This window comes from Salmo salar, chromosome 20 (assembly GCF_965601325.2).
Source record: "Salmo salar chromosome 20, fSalSal1, whole genome shotgun sequence".
In the NCBI taxonomy this organism is placed as follows: domain Eukaryota; kingdom Metazoa; phylum Chordata; class Actinopteri; order Salmoniformes; family Salmonidae; genus Salmo; species Salmo salar.
In genome coordinates, this window is record NC_138310.1 from 52,166,975 (window position 1) to 52,182,114 (window position 15,140).

General features: G+C 44.1%; 1 protein-coding gene across 3 annotated transcripts in view; it reads left to right on the plus strand.

Annotated features, from left to right (window-relative positions):
- LOC106580786 (unconventional myosin-Ic) overlaps nt 1-15,140 on the plus strand; it is a 77,977-nt gene that overhangs the window by 1,838 nt on the left and 60,999 nt on the right. Inside the window, exon 1 of one of the 3 annotated variants that reach the window (XM_014162199.3) lies at nt 2,223-2,704. The exons of the other annotated variants lie outside the window; for them this stretch is intronic. The gene's annotated coding sequence lies outside the window, so the exon portion shown is untranslated. Of the gene's footprint in view, nt 1-2,222; nt 2,705-15,140 lie in introns of those variants that run through there. 3 annotated transcript variants of the gene reach the window in all.

Here is a 15,140-nt window from a genome sequence, read left to right on the forward strand (position 1 = left end):
AGTTTCACAAAGATTCTGTGGTGAAAGACAGAGACACTCCCTGGAGTACAGTCTGTCTTACCATTGAACAGGGCCTTGTCAACAGGATACAAGCTTTCCTCCCAGCATAGTTAAAGCAGAGTGAGGAGAGATAGCACAGTTGGGTGGTGTGTTTTTTAAGAGAGTGTGTGTGTGTGTTTGTCAGAGAGAGAGAGTGTGTTTGGGTGGTGGGAGGGGGGGGGGGGGTGTATGTGTGTGTGAGAGAGAGAGAGACATATTTCCCTCAGATTACACAGACCCACAAAGATATCGAAAAACAAATCCAATTTTGATAAACTCCTGTATCTATTGGGTGAAATACCAGTGTCCCATCACACCAGCAAGATTTGTGACCTGTTGCCACAAGAAAAGGGCAACCAGTGTGGCTCAGTTGGTAGAGCATGGTGTTTGCAACGCCAGGGTTGTGGGTTCGATTCCCACGGGGGACCAGTACGGAGAAAAAAATGTATGAAATGTATGCATTCACTACTGTAAGTCGCTCTGGATAAGAGTGTCTGCTAAATGACTAAAATGTAAGTGAAGAACAAACACATTTGTAAATACAACCTGTTTATTTATTTTCTCTTTTGTACATCCTTACAACACTGTATATAGACATATGACATTTGAAATGTCTTTATTCTTTTGGAACTTTTGTGAGTGTAATGTTTCCTGTACATTTTCTATTGTTTATTTCACCTTTGTTTATTATCTATTTCACTTGCTTTGGCAATGTAAACATATGTTCCCCATGCCAATAAAGCCATCAAATTGAAAAATTGAGAGAGAGAGAAAGAGAGAGCGGGGAGGTGGGCTATAGTAATGAATCGATCACTATGGTAGCGGTGCTATTGCAGTCCATTATCACATACAGGCAGGCAATTGAACTGCAAAGGTCACCTTCACATGGGAAGAGGGCGTGTAATATGCACCAATACAAATGCTGACAATAATAAGGCAATGCTGACAGTGGACTTTTGGTACAGTGTACATGCCTCAGACCTATAGTCTACTATGACAGTAGAATGTGTATAATAGACTTGAATAAGATTTACATTTATAGCAATAGCAAATTGTTGAATTCGCGCATGTGGCCACACCCTTTTCAAGAACCATGCAACGCATGGCAGAACGCGGACTAGTGTAGTGACAGGTCTATTGACAGTAGAGGGTAGAAGAACACTACTACGAAGTCAGCGAAGGGAAAGTGAGTTGAATACCGTCGGCGGTTGTTTTTTCCTCGTTCAGGTTAATTTTCAACTGCATATTCTCACCAGTACAACAATATTTACAGACACTCAACCCTTGTTGTTCTTAGGGTAGGAGCTATAGGCATACACTCCTAAAGGCATACATTCCATATAGACACACATAAAATAGGCGAATCAAAGCAAGGACGTGTGCTCTACAGTGCAAAATTAGGTTCACACATGGCTATCAAATGCAAACGTTGCATATGCTAGTCCCCATATAGCCTATTAAGTGTTACACCTGTTGAAAACTGTTTTAAAGGAAAGTTGTGACAGCATGATGTAAAACAAACAATATCCCACCTTAAATCTGTGGGATGGGTCTCGAGAACTTCCTGGTATCAATGATACGTTCATAACCAAGTGTGAAGGTGGTATTTACAATATACAACTGGTAAAAATCCACTTGAACTCCCCTCCAACACGTAATTACACGTGGGACTCTTCTATTGTCGCAGTCAAGTGCTAGTCGGAACTAGGAAACTCCGAAATGTCTGACTTGCTAGCTAGTTGAACGCGGCACGTGTATAACTATAACCGGAACAATTTCTGAGTTCCAACTAGCATATGAATGCCACATATATTTATAAAAAGCAATCTATTCATATAGTTTTTCAACGCTATAATTTGTTTACAACCATAATTTTTTTATTAACAACAAATATAACACAATATACCAAATAACACAGACAAACTTTATACACAGGGGTATACACATTTATACAAAAATACATAGGCTTCACTGGCATTTAGGATTCGCGTTGCTTTTACAAGCATGGTAGCTGTTTTTTTAGTTTATGGTTAATACACCTTGTTGATCATTAGCCAATCGGCGTTTCTCAACGAGTTCAAAGCACTTGAAGTCATCCAACATTATTTACGACTACAGAACAGGTAATTACCACCTTCCCAATTGGTTATGAACGCAGCATAAGCGCTGTTGCGTGTTTGAAAGAGGGAGGGGAAATTACTGACATTTGTTCCACGACTCACCAGGGGACTGAAATACTGAGTGGCTCAGAATAATGTAATCATATATATATATTTTTTTATGACTTGAAATTACTGTTGTATAATATAAGTATATTTGATGAACATCGTTACACTTAAAAAAAGAAGTGTAAATTAATTTAAAATAGATGAATAGTGGTGGATATTGTAGGCTACAAAGGCTGTGGACAGAGTTAGCCTATTGTATTTGAGAGAAGAAACCTTCACTGTAGAATTACAGCCCCAGATTGGAGTTGCTTGTGAGATCAGTAACGAGGAACCGCTAACAGGATTGGTCAACATAGAGACAGAGTTGAATCTGGGGCTTTTCACTATTGTGCTGGTCTAACGAGAGAGAGCAGTTTGCTGTCTTTTTGTAGCCTGCCGGTGACGAGACATCAGGGCGAAGAAGCCTACTGTGTCGCATTGACTTCGACTCATTGAAGGTAGGTATATCTTTAGGTACCTTGTTTCTCCTCCGTTTCCTAAACAGGCTGTTACGAAGTTATTTTGTAGCGGGAGGAAGGTTGCGTGCGTCGTATATGTGACAATGTAGCATGTCGGCGACGAGTCGCACGCTGGGTTGAAATCAGGTGTCGTACATGCAAACAAGTCTGTGAAAACAATCACTAACCTTCGAGTTTGTCTGATCAACCAAGGTGAATGAAATGAACTCAAGACACCTGTTGTAGCCTAACATTAAATAGTGGCTTAAAACTGTTTTAATAGATAGGCTTACTCGCACACCACCAGGCAGCTTAGTCCAGTTAGGTTGTTACCCTATTTAGTGATACTTATCTTGTGGTAACTACTACCATACATGTTTTAATTCGTCAATGTATGGGATCCTGAGACTATTAGGAGCGGCTGTCAGTCAGGGAAGCAATGACATGTATGATGTAACAACTTAACCACCTGAACAGCTGCCAATCCCATGCCCTAACCCTGATTTATGTGAGCTAGCTGTGTGAGTGTGTCTTCTTGGGTGACCTGTGGTTATGTCAACAAGACTGTGAGTGTCCAACCCCAACTGGATATAGGGTTGAGATGTGTCATGGCTCTCCACTCAGATCTTGTGGCTGTATGTGTAGATACAGTAATAAAATAGTGTTTTTCTTTATCAATTGTTCTATTAGGCAAGCACTAAAACCAATCCATGGGGTTGTCAATACTGTTTCCCACAACAGAACTTCTTGGTTTTTTTTGTCTGCTGTTTAACTAACTAAGACTTTCCATTAGACTAGCTCAGAGGGATGCTATGATTCCCCCCCCCCCCCCCCCCCCTCCAAAAAAAAAAAGTCATCACAACAAGGATTCCAGTTTTAGCCCACAGCAGAATCATTTGGGGATTGAGCTTTTTCTCGGCTGTCTGCGCTCTACAGACAGTTAGGCATCTCCCAGCTCTGTCTCACAAAGCTTAAGAGTGGCATTCACATAGCCAAATATAACCCACTGCTTGACCCCACCAAGTTGTTTGCATAATATCATTTTTGCATATATTGCTTTGTCATTGGGCAATTGTGTTTGTTATTTAAAGCTCCCGTCCTCCCGTCTTTGTCATCTGCTGCTACGTGTGTGTGTGTGTGTGTGTGTGTGTGTGTGTGTGTGTGTGTGTGTGTGTGTGTGTGTGTGTGTGTGTGTGTGTGTGTGTGTGTGTGTGTGTGTGTGTGTGTGTGTGTGTGTGTGAACAGAATGGTGGTGACATGGGCTGCTCTGAAGACCTTGTCTTGTTGTGGCCCTCTTGTCATAGAGCCAACTGTCAATGCTGCATAGCCTTACCCCAGGAGACTTAATAGGATACACCTGCCTCGGCATCTTCCACCTCTAACAGGAAACTCTCAGGGCTTACCACTCAAACTTGGCCAACATGGCTGCCTGGCTGATTGCTCTAAACTAGGTATTCCCAAACTACCCCCAGGGGTATGCGCAATGCCGTCGGGGTACGCCAAATAAAAATGTGATTCACGTTTAAAAAAAATATATACAGTTGAAGTCTGAAGTTTACATACACCTTAGCCAAATACATTTAAACTCAGTTTTCACAATTCCTGACATTTAATCCTAGTAAAAATTCTCTGTCTTAGGTCAGTTAGGATCACCACTTTATTTTAAGAATATGAAACATCAGAATAATAGTAGGGAGAATGATTTATTTTAGCTTTTATTTCTTGCATCACATTCCCAGTGGGTCAGAAGTTTACATCCACTCAATTAGTATTTGGTAGCATTGCCTTTAAATTGTTTAACTTGGGTCAAACGTTTCAGGTAGCCTTCCAAAAGCTTCCCACAATAAGTTGGGTGAATTTTGGCCCATTCCTCCTGACAGAGCTGGTGTAACTGAGTCAGGTTTGTAGGCCTCCTTGCTCGCACACGCTTTTTCTGTTCTGCCCACAAATTTTCTATAGGATTGAGGTCAGGGCTTTGTGATGGCCACTCCAGTACCTTGACTTTGTTGTCCTTAAGCCATTTTGCCACAACTTTGGAAGTATGCTTGGGGCCATTGTTCATTTGGAAGACCCATTTGCGACCAAGCATTAACTTCCTGACTGATGTCGTGAGATGTTGCTTCAATATATCCACATAATTTTCCTGCCTCATGATGCCATCTATTTTGTGTAGTGCACCAGTCCCTCCTGCAGCAAAGCACCCCCGCAACATGATGCTGCCACCCCCGTGCTTCACGGTTGGGATGGTGTTCTTCGGCTTGTAAGCCTCCCCCTTTTTCCTCCAAACATAACGATGGTCTTTATGGCCAAACAGTTCTATTTTTGTTTCATCAGACCAGAGGACATTTCTCCAAAAAGTACGAGGAGGCTGGAGATTCGTGAGAAGATCTTTGTCCCCATGTGCAGTTGCAAACCGTAGTCTGGCTTTTTTTAAGGCAGTTTTGGCGCAGTGGCTTCTTCCTTGCTGAGTGGCCTTTCAAGTTATGTCAAAAAAGGACTCGTTTTAATCTGGAAAAAGATACTTTTGTACCTGTTTCCTCCAGCATCTTCACAAGGTCCTTTGCTGTTGTTCTGGGATTGATTTGCACTTTTCGCACCAAAGTACGTTCATCTCTAGGAGACAGAACGTGTCTCCCCCCCTGAGCGGTATGACGGCTGCATGGTCCCATGGTGTTTATACTTGCATGCTATTGTTTGTACAGATGAATGTGGTACCTTCAGGCGTTTGGAAATTGCTCCCAAGGATGAACCAGACTTGTGGAGGCCTCTCTTTTTTCTGATGTCTTGGCTGATTTCTTTTGATTTTCCCATGATGTCAAGCAAAGAGGCACTGAGTTTGAAGGTAGGCATTGAAATACATCCACAGGTACACCTCCAATAGGCTAATTGATATCAGTTGAGTCAATCAGAAGCTTCTAAAGCCATTTAATCATTTTCTGGAATTTTTCAAGCTGTTTAAAGGCAAAGTCAACTTAGTGTATGTAAACTTCTGACCCACTGGAATTGTGATACAGTGAAATAATCTGTCTGTAAACAATTGTTGGAAAAGTTACTTGTGTCATGCGCAAAGTAGATGTCCTAACTGACTTGCCAAAACTATAGTTTGTTAACAAGAAATTTGTGGAGTGGTTGAAAAACAAGTTTTAATGACTCCAACCTAAGTGTATGTAAACTTCCGACTTCAACTGTGTGTATTTACATGCATACATGCATACACTACCGTTCAAAAGCTTGGTGTCATTTAGAAATATCCTTGTTTTTGAAAGAAGCACAGTTTTTGTCTATTAAAATAACATCATTGATCAGGAATGCAGTGTAGATATTAATGTTGTGAATGACTATTGTAGCTGGAAACTGATCATTTAAAAAAAGATATATTCATTCCGATTCCGGGATGCTGGCCTTCTAGGCAGAGTTGCAAAGAAAAAGCCATATCTCAGACTGGCCAATAAAAGATTAGGATGGGCAAAATAACACACACTGGACAGAGGAACTCTGCCTAGGATCCTCTGTTTGGACCACCACCCAGGACAATGGATCGGATCCCAGTAGGCGACTCAAAACAACGGCGCCGCAGAAGGGGCAGATGGAGCGGTCTTCTGGTCAGGCTCCGTAGACGGGCACATCACTCACTGCTCCCGAGTATACTACTCGCCAATGTCCAGTCTCTTGACAACAAGGTAGACGGAATTCGAGCAAGGGTTGTCTTCCAGAGAGACATCAGAGATTGTAACATTCTCTGTTTCACGGAAACATGGCTCACTCGGGATACGTTATCAGAGTCAGTACAGCCACCTGGTTTCTTCACGCATCGCACCGACAGAAACAAACATCTCTCTGGTAAGAAGAAGGGCGGGGTTGTATGCCTTATGATTAACGAGTCGTGGTGTGATCATAACAACATACAATAGCTCAAGTCCTTTTGTTCACCTGACCTAGAATTCCTTCCAATCAAATGCCGACCGCATTATCTACCAAGAGAATTCTCTTCGATTATAATCACAGCCGTGTATATCCCCCCCCCCCAAGCAGATACCTCGACCGCCCTGAAAGAACTTCATTGGACTCTATGTAAACTGGAAACCATATATCCCGAGGCTGCATTTATTGTAGCTGGGGATTTTAACAAAGGTAATCTGAAAACAAGGCTCCCTAAATTTTAGCAGCATATCGAATGCGCAACCTGGGCTTGCAGCGTTCTGGATCATTGCTACTCTAACGCCCGTGACGCGTACAAAGCCCTCCCTCGCCCTCCTTTTGGCAAATCTGACCACGACTCCATTTTGTTGCTCCCAGCCTATAGACAGAAACTGGGTCTCGACCCCGCCCTGTGCAACAGCGCTTCTTCAACCTAAGGAGGCTGAAGAAATTTGGCTTGTCACCAAAAACACTCACAAACTTTTACAGATGCACAATCGAGAGCATCCTGTCGGGCTGTATCATCGCCTGGTACGGCAACTGCTCCGCCCATAACCGTAAGGCTCTCCAGAGGGTAGTGAGGTCTGCACAACGCATCACCGGGGGCAAACTACCTGCCCTCCAGGACACCTACACCGCCCGATGTCACATGAAGGCCAAAAAGATCATCAAGGACAACAACCACCCAATCCACTGCCTGTTCACCCCGCTATCATCCAGAGGGTGAGGTCAGTACAGGTGCATCAAAGCTGGGGCTGAGAGAATGAAAAACAGCTTCTATCTCAAGGCCATCAGACTGTTAAACAGCCATCACTAACATTGAGTGGCTGCTGCCAACATACTGACTCAAATCTCTAGCCACTTTAATAATTAAAAATTGATGCAATAAATGTATCACTAGTCACTTTAAACAATGCCTCTATATATAATGTTTACATACCCTACATTACTCATCTCATATGTATATACTGTACTCTATACCATCTACTGCATCTTGCCTATGCCGCACACAGCCATCGCTCATCCATATATTTATATGTACATATTCTTATTCATTCCTTTACACTTGTGTTTGTATAAGGTAGTTGTTGTGAAATGGTTAGATATTACTGCACAGTCGGAACTAGAAGCACAAGCATTTCACTACACTCGCAATAACATCTGCTAAATGTGTATGTGACCAATAAGATTTGATTTGATTTAGAAGGCCAGCATCCCGGAGTCTCCTCTTCACTGTTACGTTGAGACTGGTGTTTTGCGGGTACTATTTAATGAAGCTGGCAGTTGATTTGTGAGGCGTCTGTTTCTCAAACTAGACACTCTAATGTACTTGTCCTCTTGCTCAGTTGTGCACAGGGGCCTCCCACTCCTCTTTCTATTCTGGTTAGAGCCAATTTGCGCTGTTCTGTGAAGGGAGTAGTACACAGCGTTGAACGAGATCTTCAGTTTCTTGGCAATTTCTAGCATGGAATAGCCTTCATTTCTCAGAACAAGAATAGACTGACGAGTTTCAGAAGAAAGGTCTTTGTTTCTGGCCATTTTGAGCCTGTAATTGAACCCACAAATGCTGATGCTCCAGATACTCAACTGGTCTAAAGAAGGCAAGTTTTGTTGCTTCTTTAATCCGCACTTCAGTTTTCAGCTGTGCTAGCATAATTGCAAAAGGGTTTTCTAATGATCAAACAGCCTTTTTAAAATGATAAACTTGGATTCGCTAACACAACGTGCCATTGGAACACAGGAGTGATGGTTGCTGATAATGGGCCTCTGTACGCCTATGTAGATATTCCATAAAAAAATCAGCCGTTTCCAGCTACAATAGTCATTTACAACATTACCAATGTCTACACTGTATTTCTGATCAATTTGATGTTATTTTAATGGACAAAAAATTTGCTTTTCTTTGAAAAACAAGGACATTTTTAAGTGTCCCCAAACTTTTGAACGTGTGTGTGTGTGTGGTTTTTAAATATATATATTTTTAATCTTCACATTTTCAAACAGTCGATTTATATTTTCCAACGGGGTTAAACATTTGGGTGGTTTTTTTCTCGCCTGAGTAGCCTCGTTTCACTACCAAAAATAAAATTAAACCATCTAGTGTTCAGAGAAATAACGACACAATGTCAAATACCGGTAGCCTGGTCAAATAATGAACATCCAATCACATGAACCGTTACTCTCTTGCGGGAATTCCGCTAACGGTCCGTAAGTAGCCAAACGTAGCTGCTGCTCATGTTGGTATCTGTACTGATGGCGCAAACCCATGACAGGGAGACATAGTGAAGTGGTAATGCGCGTGCAAGCAGTTGCTCTCGATGTCACTCGGGTACACTGCAGCATCCACCGAGAGGCTCTAGCTGCCAAGGGAATGCCTGACAGCTTGAAAGACGTTTTGGACACTACAGTGAAAATGGTTAACTTTGTGAAAGCGAGGCCCCTGAACTCTCCTATTTTCTGCACTATGCAATGATATGGGCAGCGACCATGTAACACTTTTATAACATACAGAAGTGCGCTGGTTATCAAGGGGAAAAGTATTGACACGTATTTTTTTTTTAATGAGAGACGAGCTTAAAGTTTTATTTACTGACCTTAATTTTCACTTGTCTGACCGCTTGCATGATGAAGGGTTTCTCACACGACTGGCCTATCTGGGTGATGTTTTTCCTCGCCTGAATGATCAGAATCTAGGATTACAGGGACTCTCCGCAACTATATTCAATGTGCGGGACAAAATTGAGGCTATGATTAAGAAGTTGGAGCTCTTCTCTGTCTGCATTAACAAGGACAACACAGGTCTTTCCATCATTGTATGAATTTTTTTTTTTTTTTTGTGCAAATGAACTCAAGCTTACGGACAATGTCAAATGTGATATAGTGAAGCACCTGAGTGAGTTGGGTGCACAATTACGCAGGTACTTTCCCGAAACGGATGACACAAACTGGATTCCTTATCTCTTCCATGCTCTGCCTCCAGTCCACTTACCGATATCTGAACAAGAGAGCCTCTTTGAAATTGCAACAAGCGGTTCTGTGAAAATATAATTTAATCAGAAGCCACTGCCTTGGTAAATCACACTGTTAAGACACTGATGCACTTTTCAACCACATACCTATGTGAGAGTGGATTCTTGGCCCTCACTAGCATGAACGAAATACAGGCACAGACTGTGTGGAAAAGAATTTAAGACTGAGACTCTCTCCAATACAACCCAACAGTGCAGAGTTATGTGCATCCATTCAAGCACACCCTTCTCATTAACCTGTGGTGAGTTATTCACCATTTTAGATGAACAAATAAGGTTTTATATGTAAGATGGCTAGATAAAGAGGGTCTGTAAGAGCTCTCTGTCACTGTCACAACCAGGCTCATGGGAAAACTCACACTCATTCTTCTGTTTATTAAACATATCGTGTAGTGTGTGAGGCAGGGTTACAATGATGGCAAAAAAACAACATTTGAGAGTACGCTGACCCTGGTGCTAGAGGGGGTACGCAGCTGGAGGTTGAATGTTTGAAGGGGTACGGGACTATAAAAAGTTTGGGAACTACTGATCTAAACCATTTCGTCACCCTCTGACGACACCCCCACTAAACACTTGCCACCAACACTGTAGTTTGTTGGATTACCTTGTTATTTGGAACAGATGAACGGTTGGATTTGTACTAGAGACTAATGAACAGTGATGGAGAAGGGAGATGATGAGGATGTAGAAACAGGAACATGCTAGGTCAAATAATGTATGGTCTTGACAACATTCATCCAGGCCTTGTGAATTGGTGGACCTCGGGACTGCTTGCAAAAGTACTGTACATTCTCAGTTGCTATGGTTTCACAGGTGTGACGTGTCACACTCCCTGACCGTGACTATTTTGAACATGCTCTTGGTGCCCAGAGTTTGAAACCCAAGCAGCAGCGAGCGAGGTCATGTCTGGGTCAAGCTGCCCTGATAACAGCCACATTGACGTACTTCTGTTCTTGTCTAATTAATGTTCTGTATTATATCATGTTGTGTGTGTGTGTGTGTGTGGACCCCAGGAAGATTAGCTGCTGCTTTTGCACCAGCTAATGGGGATCCTAATTACATACCAAATACTGTGATAGATAGTGAGGCCAAACTGATGTGTTTCACAACCTGGTAGAAGTGGAGGAGGGTATGGAATCTGGGATCCATAGCCTGCTTGAGCAATAAGTCCCGAGGAGGTGTGGTATATGGTCAATGTACCACGGCAAAGGGATGTTCTTATGCACGATGCAACGTGGAGTACCGGCACCTAAAATGAGTACCGGCACCTATTTCAGTCCAAGTCAAGCACTGGTTAGAGAGGTATATGTATGGAGTGAGTCAGTCTGGTAGAATGCGTGTCTGGTAGTGAGTCAATGTAGAGTGCTGCATGTACGCCGGTGAGTCATGAACTGAGCTGGTTGGACGATCTGGAGGATGTCTCATAGTTGTGGCTTTTCCACCAGAAATATCCTGGCCTTCGAGGAGAGAGCCCATCCCTCGTTGCTGCTTCCTATCAGGATCAAACTACTGTCTGACTGGGAAACCCATCTGGCTCAGGCAAACCTGGGTTGTGTTCATTTTAAGGCACAGTAACAAAACCTTTCAAAACGATGTGGAACAGAAAATGAAAAATGGCCTTTTTGTTATTAATACAGTTTCAGGTAGTACCTTCCTGTTTCGGTCAGTTTTCTTCCGTTTCGTGCCTAGTGACCATGACTAGTTGAGGTAAGATGTCTCAGAATTCACGACCTTTGTGGTTGCCTGAAAAGTTAGCCTCTAGCCTACCTTGACATTGTCTGTTATCAGACTACTGTCACTCGTCTGTGTTTGCCTGTTTAAGCCCAGGCACTGTGCGGACTGTGCATGTTTTAGATGTCAGACCCTGTTTTGCCTCACACACACACCGTGACTCACACTGATTAACCTGATGGTGTGAGATATTTGGTTAATCCTCTGTCTCTCATTCCCCGTGGCCTTCACCGTCAGGACAGACAGTCAGGGGTAGAGTGAAGGGCTGTGGGAAAGGAAAGGGGGTGGGGCTTAGAGATCCTCTTTCCATCGCTAATCCTTTACTTTGTGTTTTTCTGCTCCATTAAAGTGAACACAGGAATTGGTATCCATTGACTTAATAAGCCTATAGCATTCATGATGCCATGACTTGAATTGTGGTATTATTGTGACGTAGGGGTTTATAAAGCCTTTATGAATGAACATTTTGTTCATGTTTAACTTTGACCTCACTGACTGAAGTACAAAGTAAAAGCATTTTAGTGATGGTTTGTGCATGCATCCTTGTATCACGATAACCACCACGCCTTCTCTAACAAATGGGCAACACTTGGACGCAATGCCTTCTATCCAGACTGGAGACTCCTGTAGTTTCAGTACTGCTTTCAGTAACACTTTACTTAAAGCCTGCACGTACATTGCTTTATGCCTTGCTATAAGCATGTATGAGACTTTATAACGACTTTTCATTAACTTGTGGCTCGTTGTATTCCAGCCCTCCTGCTCTACTCCGATGAACGAGGTATGTGCTCACTAAAAAAATGGCCCCTTTCTGTGGTAGATGACCTGTAGCCTTATGGACCTATCTCTGTGGACCTGCACCTCCTTTTATAGGGCTGTGACAATACCAGATTCACATTTCTTGTTGTTGTCCGTGGCAAAAATGGAAATACGATGCAGGCAACTCTTTGTTTCGTTTTTTTCTTACCACCATACTAACAAGTATCGCGGTACTGGTATTGTCCCGGCCATACCCCTTTACCCATTGAATGTGACTTTACCACACCATACCCTGAGACTGTCTGTAAATGGCCCATTCACTCTCTCTCTCTGCTGGCACACCCACCTGTTGTGACCCACTGTTTGTGTTGGTTCCCATACACTCTTTGTACCAGCTAGAGCCCTACTTGTTCACCTTCCTGTAGTTTGTATTGTGGTCCTCCTGAGAAGTTAACCTGGCATGGATATAGCCTGGTTCCAGATTGTTTGTGTTGTCATGTCACGTTTGGCAAGACCGCACAAACGGATCTGGGACCAGGTTAGCATTACAATTTGGATACAGTGACTGTGTGTATATATAAACTTTGTTCCTTTCAGTGGTTGTCAGTGCTGGGACCTTGGCCAGCAGCACTGTGCCTGCCTGCCCCCCCCCCCCCCCCCCCCTCTTCCTGATTGGCCAGCCCTAACCTTTACCCAGGTCTACTCCATGACTGCCTGGGCCGTAAGCTGACAGCAATCCCAACCAGGTGTGTCCTTGTGTTGTCCCAGCCCTGTACTGTCAATGACTCAGCGTGGTAGAGGAAGGGTAGGAAGGGAGTGTATGGGTCAAAGGGGAAAAAACTATTCGGGGCGGATGGATCGGAACAGGGCTGCGTTCAGCAGGACACAACGTTGTGGAATGTTGCAGATAACGGTCACAAATAAAGCTGCCCCGATTCTATCTGCTACATGTCAGAGAAGCATGGTTGCAGCCTGGTCACGAGGACTGGCCGCGGCATTGAGCTAGCGCGCGATCCACCAGTGTAGCATGTTTGTTCTAAGTCATATAGTTCAATCTGAATGCCAGCCACCCACCCACAGGTGGCGGTGTAGAGGGAGGTAGTAGTAAAAATAGTAGGAAGTGTGTCTGTCAGTTAATTTGTTGCTGAATGTTAATGCAATTACAGTAGAGCCTCTGGATTGGCAAACCCATTAGCCAAACAATTCACAATGAGTTAACCACTGATCGGCTAAATTTAAATGTGGGGCTCTGAATTAGACAAGGACATTGCATAGATCCTCTGTCAGCAACACAGACCTCCTTTTTTATCTCTTCTGAAACATGTAATTAGACTTGCCGTATTGTCTGTTCAAACGAGACTTCCCAAAACCTCCATTCCAGTGTAATATCACATACTCTCAAGTAGTTTTTGCTTTTCATTCAGCTGCAACCGATGTGTGGGGGCAGGGCATGATAAGAGCTTGGCCCGTATGGGAGGAGAAGTCGGAGCGAGTGAAGGAATGCAAACACTGCCGAGGAGATGGGCTTGATAAGAGGTGGAACAAAATGGAGTTGACACCTGGCGTCATGTAGAAGAATCCCTCACTCCAATGGCCTATGTGTCTGTCTCTGTCCACACGGAACTCCCATGCAAACACACTAGTCTCAGCTCACTCTGAGACACGTCGAGGTACGTTCATACCACACCCAAGTCTACGTCCAACTATGTGCTTGGATGGATAGCCTGCTTAGTGCACGGAGCTGTTCCCTTTGGTGGGATCCATTCGCACGCTGCTGCCTATAGGCCTGTACCAGCTAGGCACGCTGCTGCCTATAGGCCTGTACCAGCTAGGCACGCTGCTGCCTATAGGCCTGTACCAGCTAGGCACGCTGCTGCCTATAGGCCTGTACCAGCTAGGCACGCTGCTGCCTATAGGCCTGTACCAGCTAGGCACGCTGCTGCCTATAGGCCTGTACCAGCTAGGCACGCTGCTGCCTATAGGCCTGTACCAGCTAGGCACGCTGCTGCCTATAGGCCTGTACCAGCTAGGCACGCTGCTGCCTATAGGCCTGTACCAGCTAGGCACGCTGCTGCCTATAGGCCTGTATCTCTCAATAAGCTCCTGTCAGCAGTCATCTGATCCTCCAATAACGCCGTCCCGACTGGTCCCTTGGGAGAGCTGTGAGCTAAGCCCTGTGTGTTCAGGTCCTCTGTGGGGGGGTGAGTTGGCATCCAGTAATTAGGGGGATGTGATGCGTAGAATGAGAGGGTGGGGAGGGCGCCCGTCTGTCCGTCTGTTTGTGTGCCATTGTGTTTTAATAATTCCAGTGCTGTCTGGTCATTCGTGGGTAGTAATATTACCCAATGACCTGCCACAGAGACTGGTGTGTGTGTGTGTGTGTTTTCCAGCTAGGCAGCCCTAACCCCTGAGTCTGCCCTCGGGGTGGTCAGGAACAACATTCCTGAGATGTTGCAACGTGAAGTGTGTTTGTCCCCAGACTGTTGAGATCTTCTGTTGGGAAAGAGGTCTATGCTTACATTGTGCTCTGTTAGGCCCAGATCCAAACCTCACCTTTCATCATTCCTAGACTGCTGAATTTATTATAACGTCGAACCACGCACAAACTCACATCGTATGGTGGGTTTAATTCTCACTCCTGCACAGTCTTTCTTTATCTGGCGTCGGCCAATGGGTGAACGTGTGTGTGTGTGTGGTGTCTGTCGTTGCATTGAACAATATGGACGCTCAAGTATCTAACCATATTCGCAAAGCAGCTCTGAGTAGGAGGGTTGCTCTACGATCAGTTTTTCCTTTCAAATCGTAATGAATGAGAGGGGACCTGATCCTAGGTCTGCACTCTTACTCTGAGATGCTGGATGAGTACGGACCCTGCTCTGTTGGGCTCCTGTCCCCTTGTCCGTAAACTGCTGTCCTATATGTTCCTGTGAGCAGCTGAGCACCCCAAACGACAATCGGAGCCTGTGTGTCTGGGTGTGGCCGGGTGTGCTGCATGTCTG